Here is a 9,718-nt window from a genome sequence, read left to right as displayed (position 1 = left end):
TAAAGAAAGGAACTGCTTCAAACTCAAGATCCAAAGGCCCAAGACTTGAAGAATCACACTAGAAGCTGAGAAGAGTAGTATATATAAGAGTAGCTTTGAATTGAGAAAGAGTTCTGGAGGTTGGAAAAAAGGAGAACTACTCTCTGTATTTTACTTTCTTTGCAATTTCTAGTTTAATGATGTATTCTCCATCTTTGTTTTCATTTTCAAGAGCTATGAACAACTAAACCCCTTTCATTGGGTTAGGGAGCTCTGTTGTAATTTGATGGATCAATACTAATTTTTATTATTCTTCTTCTATCTTTCCTCTTGATTTTACTTGAAAGCTTTCGATCTTCATCCAATTGAGTAGTTATCTTGGAAGAGAAGCTACTCAAACTTGGATCTCTTTTGAACCTTGAAAGAGGAATGAAGAGATCAAGCTAGAAATGCTTTCTCATGCTGGACCAAATTGGGTTTGGATGGGTATGTGACTATAACCCTCTCAATACTTGATTTGGGAAATGCATGTGGTATAATCAGTGACCATACTTCATCTCTTCTCATGAGCAATTGACCAAGGAATTGGCTATTGATCAAGATTTGAGAGATTGAATTGCAAGAAATTGTAATTCAATCACTTAAGATTGCCAAGGAGATCAATGAGTGCATTGATTGAGGAAGAGATGAAAATGAACTTGATCCAGAGAATCGCAACATCTCCTAAGCCCAATGAACTCTCCATCTCTGATCTTACCCATTCTCTTTAATTTCTGCCATTTACTTTTATGAGCAAATCCCCCATTCCCATTTACAATTCTGCAATTTATTTTCAGTCATTTACTTCCAGTCCTTTAATTCTAGCATTTACTTTTCTATTATTTACGTTCCCTCCATTTTTATTTTCTGCAACTCTCAACCCAAATTCTGGATTCGCTCAACTAGAACATTCTTCTAATTAAAGTTGCTTGATCAATCAATCCCTGTGGGATTCGACCTCACTCTATTGTGAGTTTTTACTTGACGACAAATTCGGTACACTTGCCGAAGGGAGATTTGTTGAGAGACAAGTTTTTCGTGCATCAAGTTTATGGCGCCGTTGCCGGGGATTGATTGTGCATCAACAATGATTAAATTGGAAGATCACTAGATTGAGCATTTTTATTTTGTGAATTTCATTTTCTGTTTGAGTGATTTACTTTTTGTTTTAGTTAAACTTCTTCCCTTCCCCCTCTACTCTTTTGTTTTTCTTTGTTATTTTCAATTCTGTTTGCTAACCCACTAACTGTTTGATATATTACATCACCCACAACTAACAGTAATTTTGACACAAATACTGTCTGCACCTATTTTCTTTGCTTGTACTTGTTGGTTGTATGACAGGGAGAAGAAGCGAGGCTTCAACTTCCTTTGATTCTGAACATGAGAGAACCTTCCTTAGACTAAGGAGGGAGGCAAAAGAAAAACGTGTAGTTGGTGCTGAAGAAGAGGAGGAACACTTTGAGGAATACTTTGAACCAAACATGGAAGAAAACATGGAAAATCATCATGAAGAAGAGACTCACAACCATAGCAGAGGAGGTGGAGCAAATCATGCTGGGGAGGATAGAAGAGTTTTGGGCTCGTACATCAATCCAAACCCAGGCAATTGTGGAAGTAGCATCCAAAAGCCAACAATCCATGCCAACAACTTTGAACTTAAACCACAGCTCATCACCCTTGTTCAGAACAACTGTTCGTTTGGAGGAGGTGTTCAAGAAGACCCCAATCAATATTTGACCACCTTCCTGAGAATATGTGACACAGTAAAATCTAATGGTGTTCATCCTGACGCCTATAGACTGCTCTTATTTCCTTTCTCACTCAGGGACAAGGCAGCCAAGTGGTTGAAATCCTTCCTAAAGGAGAGCTTGACAACTTGGAAGGATGTGGTGAACAAATTCTTAGCAAGATTCTACCCTCCTCAATGAATTAATAGGCTGAGAGCTGAGGTTCAAACTTTCAGACAACAAGATGGTGAGACTCTATATGAAGCATGGGAGAGGTTCAAGGACTTAACAAGGAGGTGTCCACCTGACATGTTCAACGAATGGGTGCAGCTGCACATTTTCTATGAAGGTCTCTCTTATGAGTCAAAGAAGGCCGTAGACCATTCATCTGGAGGATCTTTGAACAAGAAAAAGACCATTGAGGAAGCCATAGATGTTATCGAAACAGTAGCAGAAAACGACTACTTCTATGCTTCCGAAAGAGGGAACACAAGAGGAGTGATGGAGCTAAACAATGTAGATGCTCTGTTGGCCCAAAACAAGCTCATTACCCAGCAGCTAGCTGACCTCACCAAGAAGATGGAGAGGAACCAAGTAGCAGCAATCTCATCTTCATCAACAATCCAATAAGGAGTGAATGAAGAAGCAGAGGGGAGTCAGGAGCAAGCCAACTACATTGGGAATTCACCAAGGAAAAACTATGATCCATACTCCAAGACTTACAACCCTGGATGGAGAAACCACCCAAACTTTGGGTGGGGAAGTGAGCAAGATCAAAACCAAGACCAGAGGACATCTCAACACCCCCACAACAACACTTCTCCACACACTTATCAAAACCAAAAAAGCACATCTGCTCTGAACCACTCATCAATTCATGACAAGCTCTCTAAGATCGAAACCTTCATTGAAGGAATATGCAGAGACATTCAAGACAGTAAAGCATTCAGAGAGGAAGTGCAGTCAAACATGCAGAATCAAAATGCTGCCATCACAAAACTGGAAACACAAATCAGCTATCTATTTAAGCAGCTTCCTAACCACAATTTTTGCTATGATGCCCATTCAAGAAAAAGGGAGGAGTGTCAAGCTATCACACTTAGGAATGGGAAGGAACTGAAGGAACATCCCCAAAAACCACAAGAAGAAGGCTCAAATGAAAAGGGAGAAGAGCAAGATGGAATGCAACCCCCCACGCCAAGTCTGCAGAAAGAAAAAAAGATACCCCAACTGAACATCTCAAGAGCTCCATACCCCCAGCTATTGAAGAAAAAGGAAGATGACAACCAGTTCTTGAGATTTTTGGAAATCTTCAAGAAGCTACAAATCAACATACCATTTGCTGAAGCCATAGAACAAAGGCCACTTTATGCCAAGTTTTTGAAGGAGCTAATGACTAAGAAGAGAAGATGGAAGAACAATGAGACTGTGATACTAACTGAAGAGTGCAGTGCTATCATTCAGTATAAACTACCTCAGAAACTGAAGGATCCTGGGAGTTTTCAGATCCCTTGCATTATAGGAGAAATCACAGTAGAAAAGGCTCTTTGTGACTTAGGGGCCAGCATCAATTTGATGTCAGTAGCTATGATGAGAAAGATGAAAATTGAGGAGGCTAAACCAACAAAAGTGGCTCTACAACTGGCAGACCGGTCGTTCAAATTCCCTCACGGGATAGTAGAGGATTTGCTAGTAAAAGTAGGAGATTTCATATTCCCAGCAGATTTTGTGGTGCTGGACATGCAGGAAGATGCCAAGACCTCCATCATCTTGGGAAGGCCATTCTTGGCCACTGCTGGAGCTGTCATTGATGTTCAGAAGGGTGACCTCACCCTGAGATTACACAATGAAAGGATGACATTCAATGTGTTCAAGGCCATGAGTTATCCACCGGAACAACTGGGGGAATGCATGAGGTTAGATGCACTTGAGGATGAAGTGGAGGAGAATTTTGAAGAAGATGAACCTGAAGAGAACAAGAGATTGGTGGAGGAAGAATCTGAATCAAGTGAAGAGGTAGCTACAACAGAAATACATATACCAGATGCACCAAAGGAAGGGAACGAAAAATCAGAAGCACCCAAACTTGAACTCAAAGCATTGCCACCCACTCTCAAATATGCATATCTAGGAGAAAATGAAAACTACCCAGTAATCATAAATTCATCCCTCAGTCAAGATCAAGAGGATGAACTACTCAAGGTGCTGCGGGAGCATAAGGATGCCATTGGATGGACCCTTACTGACTTGAAGGGAATCAGTTCAGCCATATAAATGCATAAAATACTGTTGGAAAATGATGCCAAGCCATCAATTCAATTCCAAAGAAGGCTGAACCCAATCATGAAGGAAGTGGTACAGAAAGAGGTTATGAAGCTTTGGCAAGGAGGGGTCATATACCCAATTTCGGACAGCCCTTGGGTTAGCCCCATACATGTTGTGCCAAAGAAGGGAGGGATCACTGTGGTTACCAATGAGAAGAACGAGCTCATACCTACAAGGACCGTCACAGGATGGCGGATGTGCATAGACTACAAGAAACTCAATGAGGCTACACGAAAGGACCATTTCCCCTTCCATTCATGGATCAGATGTTGGAAAGACTTGCAGGGCACGCATATTATTGTTTTCTCGACGGTTATTCAGGATATAACCAAATAGTGGTTGATCCAAGAGACCAAGAAAAAACCTCATTTACCTGTCCGTATGGAGTGTTTGCCTATAGGCGCATGCCATTTGGATTATGTAATGCCCCTGCAACTTTCCAACGCTGCATGCTTTCTATCTTTTCAGATATGATAGAAAAATTCATTGAAGTTTTTATGGATGATTTCTCGGTATTCGGAGATTCTTTTCCTAGTTGCCTACATCACCTCGCCTTGGTATTGAAAAGATGCCAAGAGACCAATTTGGTCTTGAACTGGGAAAAATGCCACTTCATGGTGACAGGAGGAATAGTCCTTGGTCACAAGGTCTCTCACCAAGGCATTGAGGTTGATAGAGCTAAAGTAGAACTTATTGAAAAACTACCCCCACCCAGTGATGTCAAGGCAATTAGAAGTTTTTTAGGGCATGCTGGTTTTTACAGAAGGTTCATCAAAGATTTTTCAAAGATAGCCAAGCCCTTAAGCAATCTCCTTGTATCTGATACACCATTCATCTTTGATGAAACATGCATGCTAGCATTTGCACATTTGAAAATGAGGTTATCCTCTGCTCCTATCATTTCCCCACCTGATTGGAACCTACCATTTAAATTGATGTGCGATGCATCTGATTTTGCAGTTGGGGCAGTGTTAGGACAAAGGAAAGATAACCTAGTTCGTGTGATATACTATGCTAGCAAAGTCCTTAATGAAACTCAAAGAAATTATACCACTACTGAAAAGGAGTTGCTAGCAATAGTTTTTGCATTTGACAAATTTAGATCATACCTCATTGGTGCTAAAGTGATTGTTTTTACAGATCACACAGCACTTAAATATTTGTTTGCCAAGCAAGAATCAAAGCCAAGACTAATAAGGTGGATCTTACTGTTGTAGGAATTCGATATTGAAATCAGAGACAAGAAAGGAGTGGAAAACAAGGTGGCAGATCACCTATCCAGAATCCCTCATGATCAAGGTGGAGAGAATGAAACAAATGTGAACGAGCTCTTCCCTGATGAGCAATTGATGACAGTTCACAAAGCACCATGGTTCGCAGATATTGCAAATTTCAAGGCAACTGGGGCATTACCCCCAGGGATCAATAAACATCAAAAGAGGAAGCTCATGAATGATGCAAAATACTTTGTCTAGGACAAGCCATATCTCTTCAAGAAATGTTCAGACGGAATTCTTAGAAGATGTGTTTCGGAAGAGGAAGGGAGAGAAGTCCTGTGGAACTGCCACGGTTCATGCTATGGCGGGCACTTTGGAGGGGACAGAACTGCGGCAAAGGTGTTACAAAGCGGATTCTTTTGGCCCACCCTTTTCAACGATGCCAAGGAACTAGTAAAAAGCTGCAATGAATGCCAAAGATCTGGAAACCTGCCCAAAAGAAACGCCATGCCACAAAATTTCATCTTGGAACTGGAACTGTTTGATGTGTGGGGAATTGATTTCATGGGACCATTCCCAACGTCATATGCAAATAAGTACATCCTGGTAGCAGTGGATTATGTTTCCAAATGGGTAGAGGCTATTGCAACCCCAACTAATGATAACAAGGTAGTCATGAACTTCCTCAGGAAGAATATCTTTAGCCAGTTTGGAGTCCCAAGAGCTCTCATCAGTGATGGAGGGAGCCACTTTTGTAACAAACCACTAGAAGCTCTCCTCTTACGATATGGGGTAAAACACAAAGTAGCCACACCTTACCATCCTCAAACAAGTGGGCAAACTGAGATATCCAACAGAGAGCTGAAGAGGATCCTGGAAAAGGCTGTGGGCGCATCTAGAAAGGATTGGTCGAAGAAGTTGGATGATGCTCTTTGGGCATACAGAACAGCATTCAAAACTCCATTTGGAATGTCTCCATATCAACTAGTCTATGGGAAGGCTTGTCACTTACCACTGGAGCTGGAACACAAAGCTCTTTGGGCTATCAAGATACTAAATTTTGACAGCATTGCTGCTGGTGTAAAAAGGATCTTGCAGCTGCAAGAGATGGAAGAATTCAGGTCACAAGCCTATGAAAACACAAAGATGTATAAAGAAAAGGCAAAGAGAAAACATGACATGCATCTGGCACCCAGGAGTTTCGAAAAAGGGCAGCAAGTACTCCTTTACAATTCTAAATTAAGGCTGTTCTCAGGAAAACTCAAGTCAAGGTGGTCCGGACCTTTCATGGTTACAAAAGTATCACCATATGGCCACATCGAAATCACGGATGAAGGTTCAGAGAGGACTTTTACAGTGAATGGACAAAGACTCAAGCATTACCTAGGCAACATGGGGGAAAACCCCAGAGTAAAGTACCATCTCAAGTAATTAAGGACTCGTCGAGCTAGCGACGATAAAAGAGCACTCTGTTGGGAGGCAACCCAACCTCAGGTAGTTTCACTTTCATCTTTATTTCAATAAAAATCACAAGTTGTTTCCCCTGTATTGTAAGGAGCTAAGTTTGGTGTTCCACACCAGAACAATCCAAGAGTGGTAGTGTAGTTCTAAGTTTGGTGTTCTACTAAAAGACATTGGTTAGAATTACACTCCACTCCAAAAGAACATTGCTAGCTCCATCCAATCAAGAGAAACCACTTAGATGTAGTTAGACTATAGGTGATCATTGCTTTGTTGATAACAAGATATGAGAGTCTCTGCATATATGCAATATTTTGTACTGGGAAAAGAACTAAGTTTGGTGTTCACACACCAAATTGAGTTCAAGAGGCACAAGCATACATGTAAGCTAACTATGTCTCAAGTGCTTTGGGAACAAGCAACTTCCAGTAACCTTGCAGGAATCTTGTAAGGAAATGGTGCACCTTCACCCAAAGAAGCGAGGCAGCAAAAACTAGGATGATGACAAAGAGAGAGGGGGACCAGAGATCATCACCCGAAGGTTGTATTGTTACCTAATTCCATTGTACTCAGAATTGTTGAAAGTTGGAAGTTCGAATGCACTTTTGATTTGTAGTTACTCATAGTTGAACCCTTTTTAAATTCTGTCTTTTAAGTTCTGAATAGGTCTATGTACACTAGTCTTTATGTTACTGCACCATCACTTAACTTACTTGTATGCTGTCCCTTTAAATCAAATTGAAGAAGAGAATGATTATGTTTTTAAAAGACCAGAGTAGAGTTCATAATGTGGAAGTGCATTCATGAATCTTTGGGGTAGTCATAAGTTAGCTAAATTGGTTCAACCACAAGGCTAGGATGACAATTATATGGCCTGAATACTTTGCTTTGGATAAACTCATGAGACTAAGTTAATAACAAGATCCTAAGAAGAGAAAAGGGAAAGAACAATGGAAGTGAAAAAACAAAAGAAAAAGAGTAAGCAATAAGGCTAGGTATCAATGGTTTTAATCTTGAGGCAAGTGTCTGTGGTGCTCCTGTGTGAGGGATCTACTTGGATGAATAAGCTCTTAGGGGTGCCTTATCACTTGGTAACTTGGGTTAACTAACTCGGGATTATCAGCTGAAAGTCCACTATCAAGAGTAACCTTCACTACAGAACACTTAGTAACCCAAAGAGGTGCTGGACACCAAGGTCTCAAGAAAAGAAAATAAATACACTAAATGCATGTAGTGTGTATGTATGGGGGATAGGCTTGAGGGAGTAAGTCCTTAGGGGTGTCTCAACACCTAGCACCTTGAACCAACTGGTTCGAGAGTGTTGGCTGAAAGCTTATCTTAAAGAGTTGCCCCCTTACAGAGCACTTAGACTAAATAACACAAACAACCCTTGAAATAACAATAAAAGGATCAATGAATAAAGGTCTCATGGGATATAAATAAAGTGGGTGTTTTAGGACATGATAAAGGTCTGAAAGCCAGTAATGGAATGAACCTAAGTTGCTATGCATGAAACCACCATAAAATCAGTAAAATAACTTCCACAAGAATGACTCATTCCTCTGGATACTCCATTCATCATTCTCTTGTTCCAGTACTTGCTTAGGGACAAGCAAGCTTTAAGTTTGGTGTTGTGATGCCAGGGCATCTTGGCCAGTTTCACTGACCTTTTCTTTACTGTTTTTAGGTTAGCTTCATGCATTTCTTTAGGAAATAAGCTAGTTTTGGGTAGATATTCACTTATGCCTTGATTCAAGCATACATTGTGCATTTTACATAATTTCATGAGGATTTTGCATAAGTTTAGTGACAATTATTATGTTGCATTACTCATGACTTGGACTAGAGCTTTGATGCACTTTATTGCTTGATTTCAGGACCAAAAGGAAGCAAGAAAATGGGAGGTAACTTGCAAGATTAATGAGAAAAGTGATTGCCAATAACACTCTCAAAAAGCCATCAATGCCCACGTTAGAGAGTCACGTTAACTAAGTTAACGTGAACTCTAACGTGGAGAAGAGAAGTTGAGCCAACGTTAGTGACACTTAACATTGTCACTAACGTTGGCAATTACTCATAAGTGGCCACGTTAGAAGCCACGTTAACCTAGTTAACGTGGCCTCTAACGTTAAGGGGGGAAGAGAAGCCAACGTTAGTGACACTCAACATTGTCACTAATGTTGGCCTATGGTGCAAAGTACCACGTTAACTCCCACGTTAACTTGGTTAACGTGGGAACTAACGTAAGGGATGAAGAGTTGTCGACAACGTTAGTGACACTCAACATTGTCACTAACGTTGAAGCAACCACACAACCCCCAAGAGTCACGTTAACTTGGTTAACGTGGAAGCTAACGATGAGGAATGAAGGATGAGCCAACGTTAGTGACACTCAACATTGTCACTAACGTTGGGATGGCTAAAGATGGCCACGTTAGAAGCCACGTTAACCTAGTTAACGTGGACTCTAACGTGAGACCTAGGGGTACATTGGAACGTTAGTGACAATGTTGAATGTCACTAACGTTCTCGAAGGATGGCAAGGGCTACGTTAGAAGCCATGTTAACCTAGTTAACGTGGGCTTTAACGTGAAGCAAGAAGGGGCACACTGGAACGTTAGTGACAATGTTGAGTGTCACTAACGTTCTCGAAGGTTAACAAGGCAACGTTAAAAGCCACGTTAACCTAGTTAACGTGGGTTTTAACGTGAGGCAAAGGGGTGCATTGGAACGTTAGTGACAATGTTAAGTGTCACTAACGTTCTCGAACTTATATTCTCACTAAATATTAACACCCCTGACGTCCTGAACTAAAGTCTCTGCCCACTTCGCACTTTCTCTCTGCAAGTAAAGCCAAGCCCAAATAAAGAAAGGAACTGCTTCAAACTCAAGATCCAAAGGCCCAAGACTTGAAGAATCACACTAGAAGCTGAGAAGAGTAGTATATATAGGAGTAGCTTTGAATTG

The 9,718-nt window shown here is 40.9% G+C and overlaps 1 non-coding gene across 1 annotated transcript; it reads right to left on the bottom strand.

The window, feature by feature from the left end:
* Positions 1 to 1,955: 1,955 nt before the first annotated feature.
* On the bottom strand, positions 1,956 to 2,059 carry LOC148576772 (small nucleolar RNA R71). Its single transcript, XR_015902932.1, has one exon. It is a non-coding gene; the product is annotated as a small nucleolar RNA R71 (small nucleolar RNA).
* Between the last annotated feature and the right edge of the window lie 7,659 nt (positions 2,060 to 9,718).

The sequence above is a fragment of the Arachis ipaensis genome, chromosome B1, assembly GCF_059453495.1.
Source record: "Arachis ipaensis isolate K30076 ecotype BB chromosome B1, ASM5945349v1, whole genome shotgun sequence".
NCBI classification, from domain to species: Eukaryota; Viridiplantae; Streptophyta; class Magnoliopsida; order Fabales; family Fabaceae; genus Arachis; species Arachis ipaensis.
Note: the sequence above shows the minus strand (reverse complement) of the source record. Positions and strands in the feature narration are given on the sequence as shown.